General features: G+C 39.7%; 1 protein-coding gene across 3 annotated transcripts in view; it reads right to left on the bottom strand.

Moving 5' to 3' along the window:
• The window catches only part of sdk1a (sidekick cell adhesion molecule 1a), a 903,166-nt gene that overhangs the window by 120,570 nt on the left and 765,827 nt on the right, over window positions 1-16,769 (bottom strand). The gene's annotated exons all lie outside the window — the stretch shown is intronic.

Genomic DNA, 16,769 nt, shown 5'->3' with positions numbered 1-16,769 from the left:
ACACCTTGAAAATTGTCCATATTACAGAGGTGGTGGTACTGGATGTCTTGAAACGCATAAAAGTGGATAAATCCCCAGGACCTGATCAGGTGTCCCCTAAAGTCGGAAGCTAGGGAGGTGATTGCTGAAATATTTGTATCATCAATAGTCACAGGTGAGGTGCCGGAAGACTGAAGGTTGGCTAACATGGTGCCACGATTTAAGAATGATGGTAGTGAAAAGCCAGGGAACTGTAGACCAATGGGTCTGATATCGGTGGTGGGCATGTTGTTGGTGGGAATGTTGTTGGTGGGAATCCTGAAGGACAGGATTTACATGTATTTGGAATGGCAAGGACTGATTAGGGATAGCCAGCATGGCTTTGTGCATGGAAAATCATGCCTCATGAACTTAATTGAGTTTTTTGAAGTAGTAATAAAGAGGATTGATGAGGGCAAAGGAGTGGACATGATCTATACGGACTTCAGTAAGGTGTTCAACAAGGTTTCTCATGGTAGACTGATTAGCAAGGTTAGATCTCAGGGAATACAGAGAGAACTAGCCATTTAGATACAGAACTGGCTCAAAGGTAGAAGACATAGGGTGGTGGTGGAGGGTTGTTTTTCAGACTGGAGGCCTGTGACCAGTGGAGTGCCACAAGAATCGGTGCTGGGTCCACTGTTTTTCATCATTTATATAAATGATTTGGATGGGAACATAGGAGGTGTAGTTAGTAAGTTTGCAGATGACACCAAAATTTGAGGTGTAGTAGACAACGAAGAAGGTTACCTCAAATTACAACAGGATCTTGATCAAAGGGACCAATGGGCTGAGGAGTGGCAGATAGAAGTTAATTTAGACAAATGTGTGATGCTGCAATTTGGAAAAGCAAATCAGAGCAGCACCTATACACTTAATGGTAAGGCCCTGGGGAGTGTTGCTGAACAAAGAGACCTTCGAATGTAGGTTCATAGCTCCTTGAAAGTGGAGTCGCAGGTAGATAGGATAGTGAAGAAGGCGTTCAGTATGTTTTCCTTTATTGGTTAGAGCAGTGAGTATAGAAATTGGGGGTTATGTTGTGGCTGGTCAGGACACTGATTAGGCCACTTTTGGAATATTGCATGCACTTCTGGTCTCCTTCATATTGGAAGGATGTTGTGAAACTCGAAAGGGTTCAGAAAAGATTTACAAGGATGTTGCCAGAGTTGGAGGATTTGAGTTATAGGGAGAGGCTGAATAGGGTGAGGCTGTTTTTCCTGGAGCGTCAGAGGCTGAGGGGTGACCTTATAGAGGTTTATAAAATCATGAGGGGCATGGATAGGATAAATAGACAATGTCTTTTCCTTGGGATGGGGGAGTTGAGAACTAGAGAGCATAGGTTTAAGGTGAGAGGGAATTGATTTAAAAGGCACCTAAGGGGCAACTTTTTCACGCAGAGGGTGGTGCATGTATGGAATGAACTGCCAGAGGATATGGTAGAGGTTGGTACAATTACAACATTTAAAAGAAATCTGGATGGGTATATGAATAGGAAGGATTTAGAGGGATATGGGCCAAGTGTTGGCAAATGGGACTAGATAAGGTTACAATATCTGGTCGGCATGGGCAGGTTGGACCGAAGGGTCTGTTTCCTTAATGTAAGTCCCTATGACTCTATGAATCTATTTGAATGGGCTGCTCTTCAAAACCTTTGGTCGCACTTCACCCCCACATGTCTGATCTTTAGGCCACCTGATTGCAAGGTCAGTTCGGCAGACTGGGGACTTCCTTGTGAATTTGCTCTTGACTCCCACCAAGATGGCCATTAATAAATCTGGGCAGTGGGCCATGGAGGAGATCATTTTACCTGACTACCTGCCTCCCTTCTTTGATTACATCTGAATTTGGATTCCCTGGAGGGGGAGTTGTCACTTCTGAGACCCATGGGCATTGCAGGCGTTAGGGTGCAATATCTCTCCCCAAAATCAGGTGATTCTTTGATTCATTTGTTAATTTGATTATTAGTTTTCAATTGGTTCACACAGTAATATAAAATGAAAAATTCAAGTGTTGATCCACAAATCATCTAATTTGACTTAAACAAAGGCCTCTGACTTGCATCCTCAGAAAAACCTGTAACTGCTTTCCTTTTAACAAGTTTTGCTTCTCTTCCAATTTCTCTATCTCAATATATCCACTTCTGATGCCCGTATACACTGCACACTATATCAAATTGCACAGGCAATCCTGTCCACAGAAAGCAAGACAAATCCACTTGGACTACAGTAATTACTGTCTGATCAGTCTACTATCTATCATCAGCACATAGAACAGATCATTGACAACACTATCAAGCAACACTTAGTCAGCAATCATAGCTATCGCATCCACTATCTCTGCAATTATTGCTTTTAGAACGCTAGTGTGGGGGGAAATCAGGTCTAGGGATTTGTTGGATTTTAGTGTTTTAGATTTTTTTCATTATTTTTGGTTTGTTAACATTAATTTCCGATTTTTATCTTAGCCCCTAGGTTACCATATATTTCTGGAAAGAAACTTATGTCTTGCTCTGTAAAATGAGACATAAAATATTTGTTCAATGTTTCTGCAAGATCCTTATTCACCACAATAATTTCTCCTGTCTCTGTTTCTAAGGGATCAGTGTTTACTTCAGCTACTCTCCTCCTACTTATATACTTATAAAAGTACTTACAATTTATTTTTGTGTTTCTAATTAGATTATTCTTCTTTCGTACTTTTTATCAACTTTTTGGTAGCCCTTTACTGGTTTCCAACTCACATCAATTCTCAGACATATTAATGTTTTCAGCAATATTAGAAGCCTCTTCCTTTAATCTAATACCGTCCTTAGCTTCCTGAGTGAGACACAGATGGCTCTTCCATGTTGAGTTTTTGTTTTCAATGGAATGTACTTTTGTTGAATACCTTGAATTATTTCTTGGATTGTCCCCACAGTTAATTTACAGCCATACCTTTTAGTTTATTTATCCAATTAACCTTAGTCAGTCATCCTTTCATATGTACATAATTGGTTTTATTAAAGATTGTTGCTTGTGTTTGAAGTTCATTGGTTTTAAAATTAGCATGGAATTTAATGTTATTATAATTAGTATTTTCAACAGAACATTTTACTACAACACTACTAGTTAACCAGGATTTATGACACAATGCTAGTTTTAGGATTTTATTCATGGTTGGTTCCACAATATATGCTCCAAGAAAGTCTATTTTCTCAGATGAAATAAAATTAAGATCCCCACCATTGTCACACTGCCTTTGTGACAAGTTTCACTAATTTCTTGTTTACTGCTCTGTTCAACTTTATAATTACTGTTGGAGGGTTCGTATAGTACTACGACAAGTGCTTTCTGACCCTTGCTATTCCTAATTTCCAGTTTACTGATTTTATCACATACTCTTCTCTGGCCTATGCAACATCCTCCTCTTTTTCAAAGACAGCTGCAAAGTTTTCATTTAATACCTAAACAATGCCCCTTACTTCCATGTGTAAATGCTCTTTTAAGTGGACCTACAACTCGTTTAAGCATTCTTTAACTATTTGTGTGTCTGTAGGAGTCTTTGGGTTTCCCCTTTATGATAGCTGTTAGACTTTTCTCTTTGCTTTTCTTATTTGCTTTTTCATCTCCCCTTTAAACTTTTGGGAGTTTAAGCAACAACAAGGATTCAAAGTTTTTCCTTGAACCTGCTCACCTGGTGCCTGGCTATCATTATTGCTGTCAGTATAAAATCCTTTAATTTTGCCAAAAAGGGTAAAGTTTTCCATTACAGAAATTCTAGGTGTGAGTGATTGATTTTGAAATTACTATCATACCCTTAACATCAATATTGCCCTGAAAGCACAAGAAGAAAATGGTGTTGAAGGAAATCTGATGGTAAATAGCAAGGCAAATTTGACTGAGGTTACAATTATGCTTGCAATTAATACAATTCAAAGATGCTATGCACCAACTACTTTTGAATCAAAACTAAAACCAGGAAGAAGTGTAACTCAAAAAGGAAAGGGACATTGCCAGTTCCAAACTTGGTCCAAGTAAAATGACCCAACATGGTCAAAGTAGCCTGACAAAATGTTATGAATGGTCTTATAATTATCATTGTAATAGGCAAAGATTTAATCCAGTGTATAAAATTGCCACAGGACCAAAACATGGCATAAACAGAAATGGACCGGAAAAGCAAGTGAGCAAGGATAACTGGATGGCTCAGGGAGAATGCGCTGAATGGACTTCTTCAGCATTTGATCACTCTATGATTGAAGTCTGGTCACTCTACTCTGCAGAATAGTTTTATACATTGAAAGAGGCTAGCACCACAAGTACCTTATACATTTGCATATCACAACTGATCACTGATCAAACCAGCCACACTTAAAATGGATTTACATTTCCGGTCTAAAGCCCAATTCAAGGTACAATTTCCGAAAAATGAAGCAGCAATGTAACATGCAAGCTAGCTTATGATGACAACACAAAGAAGCTTCCCAGCAGCCTCTTCTATCCCTGTCAGAACTATTTCATGACTGACCAACTTGTCAGCACCAGATGATTCAAGAGGATTGAAATTTTAGCACTGAACATGAATTGCTTCCTGACTCCCAACAGAGATTCCTTAGAATTTTCAGATAGATTGCTATAATTTTGGTAGCAGCAAAACAGAAAATAAAACATAGTGAGTTAAGTGTGGCGAATTGTAGGAGAATTGAGGTAGTTCTATTTTATCTCTTCTTTCATATTTTCTGTTTGGATTGTTCAGTACTTTTACTACAATAACTTTAGACTTTCATTGCCATTAGTGAAGCTTTGAAATTAGTGTCTGTTTTGCCTTTTAGTATTTATTTACATATACTTTGCAATATGTTGCTAATAAAATAACCCACAACTTAAAGATTGTCCATTCACAAACAATGGCCATGTTGAATCCAAGAGAGAAATTTAAAGTAGGAAATGTGGGGGGGGTTGGAGGTTGGAGGGAAGGGGGTGCTTCGTGGGAGAGAATGCTTTTGGGAAGGCTCAATCTGTGCAGTGTTGACCCTTCCACAGGATTTAGGATCTCTGGGTGGAACCCCTGACCCTGCACCCCTCACACCATCCAACAGCTCAAGAAGGGATCCAGGCCACTGGTGGGAGGGGGAGGTCAAGAAATTGGATGGATTTGGGGTGCAGACAGCAAGGCAATGCGATAGCTTACAACAGATTCTCACTTCCTAATCCTGAATCTCTTGATCAGACACTGACTGGTTTGTTTTTTTGGGCATCCAGTATTGTGAGCTCCCAGGTATCAACTGGCCCTGGGGCAGCACAAGAGTCCATGAGACTTACTGCCCCAGAGACAGTCAAGGCAAAGGCAGGAGGATGTAGGAGTTCTCATGGGGCATCCTCCAGTCCTGTAGCTAAACTTGTCACAGGTAAGAAGGCATTAAATTTCATTCCATGTGCCTAAGTCTTCTGGCAAATATCTTATTTCATCACAAGATCTATTTATGATCATAACCCTTACCATTGTCAAATAAATCTTTGATACGAATAGGAGGAACTTGGCCAGTCATAATGTTATAAGCAGACTTTTATAGTTCAGTGAATGATCTAAATTTGGTTTGTTGCACGACTGCTAACATGGTCTCTCATCCAAGACTGATTTCAGGAATGTAACTGTGACTATTCTTGACAGCTATAAAGATAGATTTGACTGCAAAACAGGATCTTTCAACTGATAAGTGGCAGCAACGAAAATACAGCCAGGGGTTATCAGCAGTGTTGTCAATAGCAACAAGGTAGCATTCAATTCAGCTGTAGTCCAATGGATTGGTTTGAACTCATCTGCAGCTTTCAGAGATCATCAAGTAAATCTTCCTTTTTCAGTTTTTAGAATCTGGCAGATTTGTAGAAAGGCAATCAAAGAAAAAAAATGGCAGTGTGGCTTTCTGAATACATCTTTTTGCCAAGGATCCATTTCAACCTTAGCCATATTCCTGAAAAAGCGTGATATTAACAGTTCAACTTTTGCCATGATTGTAAAACTAGTGGACTAATAAAAAAAATGCTTTGATCCAAGTACTTTGTCTTCAAACATTGTTTTATTTTTGGTGAGGCAATATTTGGTATGTTACTTGTTACATGAGCTTGGCAGGTGTACATTTTGGTACAACGTTTTACATTTTAACTCTTGTTGTATAGTTTTATCTCAATTACTCTCTTCTCCAATGCAAGTTCAGACACAATCAACTGCAATACACAGTTGACTATGCCCTAAGCAGACCAAAGCTGTAATTATCTGGAAAAGGTAATCATGATACTTCTTAAACCTTTGAAGAATACATCAATTGAGATTAAAACAAGCCATGAAGGAAGCCTTGCCTGACAAAAACATGACTACCACCAACACCAGACAGTGGCACTCCTAGGTGGATTTAGAATTTAAGATGTTCGGTGGACTTTTTAAGTGACAAATATACTTTGAAAACACCAGTTTCAAATTATCTGAATTTTATGATGTCACTGATTTATTTAGAAAATCAAACACTTTGAGCAGAATTCTTGTCAGAGGTGCTGTTTCAGTGTACGTATGGCAGCACTTAATTTTTTTTGGAGGAAATCTGGTTTGTCTGAATTCTCAACTGCAGAACATTTTAAATATTTTTTTCATGGGATGTGGGTGTCACCAGTAGCACCAGCATTTGTTCTCCATCTCTAATTGTCCTTGAATTGAGTGGCTTGCTAAGGCCATTTCAGAGGGTAGTAAAGAGTCATTCACATTGCTGTCCGTCTGGAATCACATGCAGACCAGGTAAGGATGGCGGATTTTCTGTGGGTTTTTACAACAACTCATCATAGTACCTTTTATTTTTTGTACAGTTAACATTATAGACTGAAATTAGAAGACTGTTTAAAAAGCCAAGAATTGCTGCATGCTTTGAAAAACAAGGCAAATGGCAAACATAATTTAAACAGCTGCTCAAACAGGCAGTAATCTAATTATAGGCTGCAAATGAACTGGAGTCAAGGGGCTGTATTCAGATGTAGCTTTGATTGACAACAAGAAGTTTATTAGTTTATGGAAAATTGACCAGTTATTGATGACACAGACCTTTGCCTATCAACAAGCATGTGACTGGTTCTCAGGTAACTGAGCAGCTTAGGGTGGGAACAAAATATAGAGAAGTTGTCAGATCTCCACCAGCTCAAGAGCTATCTCTGTTCTCCAGTAAAATCCACTTTAAACCTGAAGAAAACCAGTTTATCTTTCCTGTGACTTTTAATTGAGAACTCTTTTATAAGTGAACCAGACATGCTGTACCTCTTGCAAACCAATGGAAGTATTGAGAAATGGAAGGCGGAGAAGAAATGTTCTGATCAGCAAAGAGAAACTCAACAGATCAACTGAACTGCTTTCCCAGTTTTCCCCCGTCCATGTGTTTGTTTTCCTGTCTGTCTGTGTGCTGATGGAAAGAGTTTACAAGGGGATTAGGGCTTTAATTTGCAGTGTTGTATGCCAACAGTTTGTAACTGTTTACCTGTAGTCGGATTCAATGTTTGTAGTAAACAGTAGTTCTTGTTAACAGCACAGAAACCTAGTCTATGCTTTCCGTTAACCTGGACCTAGAAGACGATAATTTGGGGATTTTCGAAGACTTATTTTAAAATATGTAACTTTTCTGATCACTTTGGTAATAGCAGGGCTTGATTTCCGGAATGTAACCCCCATGAGTAGTGACAATAGTTTCATGAGACTACTTGGATGAGAATATAGGAGACATGGTATTCCGAATTTATTTCTTGAATTGAAATTCCCCAAGTGCTATTTGGCATTTGAATCAAAGTCCCCAGTGCATTCTTCTGTGGATTACATGTTCATTGAAATTACCCCTTTACTAGTTTTTTTGTGTAATGGGAGGGCCTAGTGTGCAAAAAAATACACCTGCCACTTTGAGGTAAGGTTCTACATTTTAACCGGGGGTGAAAATCAAACTTCGAATCAGAGAGTCATGGGGTCATTCAGCATTGAAACAAACCCTTCAATCCAACATGCCGACCAGATTTCCCAAACTAAAATGTCCCATTTTCCTTTGTTTGACCCATATCCCTCTAAATCTTTCCTATTCATGTATTTGGCCAAATGTCTTTTAGATGTTGTAACTGTACCGGCATCTTACCACTTCCTCCGACAGTTCATTCGATATTTGCACCACCCTGTGCGAAAAAGCTGCCACTCAGGTCCCTTTTAAATCTTTTTCCTCTCACCTTAAAACCATACCATGTAGTTTTGAACATCCCCACCCTAGGGAAAAGGCCTTTGCTACTCACCTTGTTTATATGCCCCTTATGATTTTATAAATCTCTTTATCCTTCCTATAGCAGGATGATCAGAGCTATGCACGGTATTTCAAAAGTGGCCTCACCTATGTCCTGTACAGCCACAACACGAAGTCTCCACTTCTATACTCAATGCTCTGACCGATGAAGGCAAGCATGCCAAATGCTGTCTTTTTCATTACATTTACCTGTGACGCCAATTTCAAGGAACTATGTCTCTCTGTTCGATAATACTCCCTAGGTCCCTATCATTAATATATCAGTCCTGCCCTGATTTGCCTTACCAAGATGCAATATCTTGCATATATCTAAATTAAACTACATTTGCCACTCCAGTGGCCCAAGTGATCAAGATCCCATTGTACTCTTCGATAACCTTCCTCACCATCCAGTACACCATCAATTTTGGTGTCATCTGCAAACTTACTAACCATGTCTCCTATATTCTTATCCAAATCATTTATATAAATGGCAAACAACAGTGGACCCAGTAGCGATTTTTGCAGAACACCACTGGTCACTGACCTCCAGTCTGAAAAACAATTCACTTCCACAACATTCTGTCTCTTACTGTGAAGCCAATTTTGTATCCAATTGGCTAGCTCTCCCTGGATCCAATATGATTTAACTTTACTAACCAGTCTACTATACAGAAACTTGTCAAAGGTTGTAGACAATATCAGCTGCTCTGTCCTCAATCTTCTTGGTTATATCCTCAAAAACGTAAATCAAGTTTGCAAGACATGACTTCCTACACACAAAGCCATACTGACAATTCCTAATCAGTCCTTGCCTCTCCAAATGCATGCAAATCCTGTCTCTTAGAATCCCCTCCAATAACTTACTTACCACTGACATCAGATCCATTGATCTATATAGTTCCAATCAAAAACTTCCAAATGGAAGAAATTGGGAGTCCTGCTTTTAATGGGCCTAGATTAGATTAGATTAGATTACTTAGTGTGGAAACAGGCCCTTCTGCCCAACAAGTCCACACCGACCCGCCGAAGCGTAACCCACCCATTCCCATACATTTACCCCTTTACCTAACACTACGGGCAATTTAGCATGGCCAATTCACCTGACCTGCACATTTTTGAACTGTGGGAGGAAACCGGAGCACCCAGAGGAAACCCATGCAGACACGGGGAGAATGTGCAAACTCCACACAGTCAGTCGCCTGAGTCAGGAATTGAACTGGCGCTGTGAGGCAGCAGTGCTAACCACTGTGCCACCGTGCCGCCTCTAAAACTTTGCAACATCCCTGAAAAATGGTGTGCAAGAACAAATTATTGGAAGTTAGGGAAGAAATTATGGGGTCGCTAGCGGAGATATTTGTATCATTTACAGCCACAGATGGAAGACTGGAGGGTGGCTAATGTTGTGTCTTTATTACAGAAAGACTGCAAGGAGAAGCCTGGGAACTATAGACTAGTGAGTCCGATGTCAGCTGTGGGTACATCCTGCTGAAGAGTCTGGAATATTCTGAATATTTTCACAACCTTCAGATATCAGTATTAGGTGCTCTATTGTAATGTTTATATGTTTTTCATCATAAAGATTTGTTCTGTAAGGGCAGTAATTCATCATAAGGATCTGCTCTTACATTGATTATTGTGTATTTGTTAACATGCATCACAGTGCTTTCCACTGAAAAAAGCACAATGAGATAAGACAAAATTGTCATTGGCTGACCTGACCATAGGGACTGTTTTCTCATTAGAGAGTTGACTGGTGGTGGTTTAACCTGAGGGTCATCAAGCCTCAGATAAGGGGAGAGGTTGAGAAGGTGAGCCCAAAGCGTATCAAGAACCACATTGTTATCTTTTCTACTGTGATTTAAATGGCTTTGGCTGATTAAAAGGAAGCTTTGTGTTTCACTTGATCAACATCTACTTCTCTACTCTGAAAGGCAGATAAACTGTTAATTACCAAATCATTAATTGGTGTATTTCCATGACAGTACCTGTACCAATCACAACTCTCCCCTCAGAATCCCCAAAGTATGGAAACAGTAAAAAGCTTGTTTTTTCTCGAGTTGGTATTCTTATGAATTGTCCGAAAGAGTACATGATGAAAGACTTCAACAAAATCTCTCTTTTTCAACAATACTCAAATTCTCAATTAATCCCGACTTTTAAAGTTCTGAAGACTAGTTTCAAGTCTACTGGTATTCAACAGTCAGTACAGATCCACACCTGAATTGGATATTTATAATTCCCTTCCAATTAGATGATCATATACAATTATAGAGGGGTTAAAAGTTAAACTAATATTTATGCACTGTCTATTTGTGTTAATTTGTAATAAATTATTTTAAATTGGTAGAATACTTTCATTCTCAATCTTAATCAACCAAGATCTTGGATCGTCTCCCAGCTTCGCATCTCAGCACGAAGATGCCTCTGTTATTCATGCAGTCAAGAACAACCACCATTCTCAAATTTCAATAAATATTTCCTTACCAAGTCAAGTGTAATAAGAATGACGTTATGTCAACATAAATTTCCACCCTATTAAAGGAGCAATTACACAATGTAATTGTAACCAATGTATGTCATGTTTTTAAAACTGCATATGGAACACAGGGATTCTTGTGGATTCCATTGTTATTTAAGTAAATTGTCTTTGGACCAGAAATAAACTACAAGTTTGTTTATGTTATCAAACTGGGAGGGACAGCAAATAAGTAAGAAAGGCTCACTAAATGTGGAGGACCTCTACAGAGCAGATGTTTTGACTGAAGACCAGCAGCTGCCATTTCTCTTGAATCATTGCAAACTCAAGAGGTTAGGAAATAGTGATAGTATAAATTAAATGGTATTATTCTTAGGATCTGCGAAATACAAATCAGAATACTTTCCTAACTGTAAGAGACGAATAGCTGTGGAGGAACAGGGATTTGTATGTCCATTTACATAACTCATTAAAACTAGTCGACAGCTATAATAATTTATCATAAAGAATAATGAAATGTTGGTCTTTACCTTAGGAGGCTGGAATACAAAACAAGGATGTGTCACTTCAGTTGTACAGAATCTTGGTGAAACTCCATCTGTGGTGACTGGGTCTTAGAAATGATTGATTGGCCTTGAATGGAGCTATAACACAGGTTGACCAGTATGATTTCAGGTCTTAAAACACTCAATTGCAAATGTTTTGTGAATGTAGTTTGTAGTGCTGAGAATTTAGAAGTTGTTTAAAATGAAAAGAAATGTAATTGCATAGTCCAGGAATTATTTACACTGGTGTCAGAATTCAGAGTTGAAAAGTGTGGCACTGGAAAAGAACAGCAGTCAGGCAGCAACCAAGGAGCAGGACAGTCAACGTTTCGGGCAAAAGCCTTTCATCAAGAATGTGGAGTGGGGGGAGGGGTCTAAGAGATAAATATTCACAACTCTGCCTGCTCCAGACCCACCGAACTTATCTCTGCATACCTTGACATGATCTTGGCCCCCTTGGTCCAGGAACTCCCCACATACATTCGGAACAAATGGAGATCCCTTGCAGCTCCCCCCCCAAACCTGGTAGGCAGGTCGTCAAGCATTTTTCTCACCTGCCAGGATGACAGGAAATGGGGCTGATGCCGACTTAAAGCCTGAACTGGCCTTCAATTGACCACATTAAGGTCTTAGCTGTGCCAACACAAGAAGAATTCTAGCCCTCTCAAAATGAATGCTAATGTTGCATTTGCTTTCCTTATAGCCAAATGAACCTGCGTGTTAATCCTTAAGGGAATCCTGAAACAGGACTCCTAAGTCCCTTTGTGCTTTAGATTTCCAAAGCATTCCCTATTTAGAAAATAGTCTACACACCTCTATTTTTCCTGCCAAAAGGCATAATTTCTCACTTTCCCACATTGCATTCTATCTGCCCACTCTCCTAGCCTGTCATTTTCCAGCCTCCTTGTCTCAAGACTACCTGTCCCTCCACCTATCTTTCTGTCATCTACAAACTTAGTAACAATGCCCTCAGGTCCTTCATCCAAATCATTAATGTATAACATGAATAATTGTGGTCCCAACACTGACCACTATGGAGCTCCACTAGTCACCGGGTGCCATCCTTGAAAATAACTGCTTTATTTCTACTCTGTGCCTCCTGCGAGTCAACAATCTTCTATCAAAGCCAGTACTTTGTGTCTACAATATGGACTTATCTTATTCAACAGCCTTCAATGCAGCATCTTATCAAAAGCCTCTGAAAATCCAAATAGATCACATTCACTGGCTCTCCTTTGTCTAATATGTGCAGGTTAGGTGAATTGGCCATGCTAAATTGCCTGTAGTGTTAGGTGAAAGGATAAATGTAGGGGAATGTGTGGAGATTGCAGATTCTCCCCGTGTCTGTGTGGGTTTCCTCCGGGTGCTCCGGTTTCCTTCCACAATCCAAAAATGTGCAAGGGAGGTGAATTGGCCATTATAAATTTCCCGTAGTGTTAGGTTAAGGGGTAAATGTAGGGAATGTGTCTGGGTGGATTGCGCTTTGGTGGGTCGGTATGGACTTGTTGGGTCAAAGGGCCTGTTTCCACACTGTAAGTAATCTAATCTAAGCAATCTAATCTAAGCAATCTAATCTAATATGGTTGTTATCTCCTCAAAGAATTCAAACAGTCAGACATGATCTCCCCTTGATGAAACTGTGCTGACTTAGTCTTATTTTACAATGCACTTCCAAGGTGGCATGGTGGATCTTTGGTTAGTACTGCTGCCTCACAAGGCCACGGGCCGGAGTACGATTTCACCCTCGGGCAACTGTGTGGAGTTTGCACATTCTCCCAGTGTCTGTGTTTCTTCCTACTTGCGCAAGTTCGGTGGATTGCCATGCTAAGTTGCTCAAAATGTCCATGGATATGTAGGTTATGTGGACTAGCCAAGGTAAATGCAGGGTTACAGATTGGGTAGGGGAGTGGGTCTGAATGGAATGCTCTTCGGAGGGTCGGTGTGGACTTTTTTTTAGATTAAATGCCTTACAGTATGGAAACAGGCCCTTCGGCCCAACAAGTCCACAACGACCCTCCGAAGAGCAACCCACCCAGAACCATTCCCTTACATCTAACACTATGAGCAATTTAGCATGACCAATTTACCTAACCTGCACATCTTTTGGACTGTGGGAGGAAACCGGAGCACCCAGTGGAAACCCACGCAGACACGGGGAGAATGTGGAATCTCCACACAGGCAGTTGCCCAAGGCAGGAATTGAACCAGGGTCCCTGGCGCTGTGAGGCAGCAGTGCTAACCACTGAGCCACTGTGCTGACTTGATGGACCAAATGGCCTGCTTCCACATTGTAGGAATTCTATGATTCTAAGCACTTCACAATCTCATCCCTAATAATGGACTCTAAAATCTTAACAATGACTGAGGTCAGGCTAACTGTCCTATAATTTCCTGGCTTCTCCCTCCCCCCACGCCTTAAACAGGGGTGATACAGTATCGACTTCTCAGTCTTCCTTACTCTAGGGACTCCTGAAAGATCACCACCAATATCTCTACAATCTCCTCAGCTATCACCTTCAGACACCTGGGGCATAGTCTATTCAGTCCAGGTGAATTATCCACCTCCTACCACTTCAGTTTCCCCAGCATCTTCTCCTTAAAAATGGCCACTATAGTCACCTCTGGCCCCTGATTTTCTTTAAGTTCTGATTTGGTACCGGTGTCTAACACCATGAGGGCTGATGCAAAGACCTATTCAGTTTCTCTGTCATTTCTTTGTTCCCAATTACCTTCTTCTCCAGCCTCATTTTCCAGTGATCCAATGTCCACTCTTCTTTCTCTTACCTTTTAGATAGAATCATTGAATAGATTCCCTACAGTGTGGTAACATTTGGCCCAACAAGGTCACACTGAGCCTCCAAAGAGTAACCCACCAGACCCATTCCCTTACTCTATTACTGTACATTTACCCTTGATGGATACAAAAATCTCTTGCAAATTATTTTTATGTTACTAGCTAGCTTACCCTTCTCCCCACTATTGCTTTTTAAAATTATTCTCTGCTGGTTTTTAAAGGTTTCCCAATCCTCTGGCCTCCCACTGATCTTCACCACATTCTATGAGTTTTCTTTTGCTTTTATGCTGTCCCTGACTTCCCTTTACAGCCATGGCTGCCTTTGTATATTTCTTCACTGTTGGGATGGATTTCTGCTGTGCCTCCCAAATTATCCCAGAAACTCCGGCCATTGTTGTTCCACCATCTTCCCTGCTAGGCTCCCCTTCTAATCAACTCCTCCCTCATTATTTTTATTTACTTTTACCCAACTGAAATATCGTTAAATCTGATTGCGACCTCAGCCTTTCGAACAGAAGGGTGAATTCTATCATATTACAGATACTGTTCCGAGTATGGTTATTTCACCTTCAGCTCCCTAATCAAGTCTGGCTCATTACACACCACCAAATCCTGCACTTCCTTTTCCCTATTAGGCTCTACCAATGCTGCTCCATACAAAATCTAACAGATATTGCAGTAATTCCTTAACTTGGGATTTGCTACCAGTCCACGTGCTGCAGATTGACACACAATGTGGTTAGGTAGGGAATTCCAGGATTTTGACCCAGCAACAGTGAAGGAATGACAGTATATTTCTTAGTCAGAATGATGAGTGGCTTGGAGAGGTGATGGTGTTTCCTGTTCCCATGTATTTGCTACCCGTGTCCTTTTAGGTGGAAGTGGCATGGGTTTAAATGATGCTGTCATTTTGGTGAATTTCTGCACTGCATCTGGTACATAGTACACATTGTTGCTACTGTTGATGCTGTGAACAATTCTGGATATTCTTTATGAAAAAGGATGGAATAACACAAGCACTTGAAATAACAAGGAGAAATTTAGTTGCTTTATATTCTACAGGAAGGTATATTTAAATGTTTTAGTGGAGGTAGGAAAAGACAATTTAGATTTTACTACTTAACATTGACAGTAATGAACGTGTAACAGTAAGGTTGATATTGGTTTCTGCAAGTTCAAGAAATAGACAAATATTAGAGGTCATCATACATCTTAGACACTATGATTAGTGAAAATGCTATCGTTTCTGGTCTTTAATATATCTATGCTCTTTATATTTCTGTAATGTTAATTAATTAAAACTAATAAAGGTTGCTTTTAGGAAAATTAGATGGTCCAGTGGTGCTGCACTGTTGTTTCACTTCTGCACCCTAAATTTGAATGCAGTTCAAAACTGACTAGATGAGCTTACTCCTTGTCACACTGAGATTGAAAGGACCATCTTCTGACACATCATAGCAATAGAATGAAGGGAACAGAGTCTCTACATTCTGAAAGATCACTATTCAGTTTAGTTCTTCTTTGTTTTTGGTGGGGTGGCAGTGTTTAAAATTGACCAGAGACCTTGCCTCTGATTGTCAACCATGATCCCGTTTGTCAGATCATATTGGATTACGAATCGCTTTTAATACCCTTCTTATCAAAGGTTTGCTTGCCAGTCAGTGTTGAAGCCCAATCAATGAGGAACCAGAGGATGATCCATGCCTATTGAACCAAACTCTAACTAGCAGGTAAGGTTTTCAAGAGAGAAGAAGGGAAGGAGGGAAAATTAGGATCTAGCAAAAAATAGAAATGAAGATGTTAGCTCCACAATCTAGTTCGTGGCTACATGCAAAAGATCAGTTCTCCAAATAAGAATTTTTAAGCAAATTGATACTCTTACTTTAAAATGTAACAAAGATGGCTCTCAATTCAAAGGTTGCAAATGCAACATTCTTGAAATATCCTTGACAATAAACTTTCCCTCCTACTAATAAAAATAGCAAGACACCAACAAATGTAGAGGCTTGAAGGTTCCTAAATTTATAACCCATGCAAAGTACCAGAACTTCATATCTTGAAACACGAGCTTACTATTTTTTGTTAACAGAACTTGACAGTAGAATATACCATCAGCAGGGTACATCTGGCAATATACACAAACCTTCGAAGATGCGTGCAAGTTAGAATGATTACACCAGCATAAAACATTCCTCTATCAACATTTTTCAACCAAGAGATATTTCATAAATGAATATATCAATAAAACCACTTCTTCAAAGATGATCAATTTTCAGAAGTTCACAATGAAACTTTGTCACTGATGTGTTCATGTCAGAGGGAGGTTAATCTGTAGAACTCTTTGCTACAGAGGGCTGTAGAGGAAAAGTCATTGAGCGTTATTTAAGACAGAAATATATAGGTTCTTGATTAATAAGGGATTAAGGTTTATAGGAGAAGGCAGGAGATGAGGTCTAGAAACATATCAGCCATGATCTAATGTTAGAGCACATTCAAAGCCAAATGGCTTAATTCTGCTCCTATATCTTATGGTTACTGCAATTATATGCAGAGACACATATCTGAGACTAAGGAATGGTGTTTGCTATTGAAATCAAATCATATATACCGATTAGCAGGACTTGTCTTCCCCTTGTCTTCTCCCAAAACTGTTGACCAGTGCCA

Source organism: Chiloscyllium punctatum, chromosome 40 (genome assembly GCF_047496795.1).
Source record: "Chiloscyllium punctatum isolate Juve2018m chromosome 40, sChiPun1.3, whole genome shotgun sequence".
Lineage (NCBI taxonomy): Eukaryota > Metazoa > Chordata > Chondrichthyes > Orectolobiformes > Hemiscylliidae > Chiloscyllium > Chiloscyllium punctatum.
The sequence above is the reverse complement of the archived record's forward strand: the minus strand, read 5'-3'. Positions and strand labels throughout refer to the sequence as shown.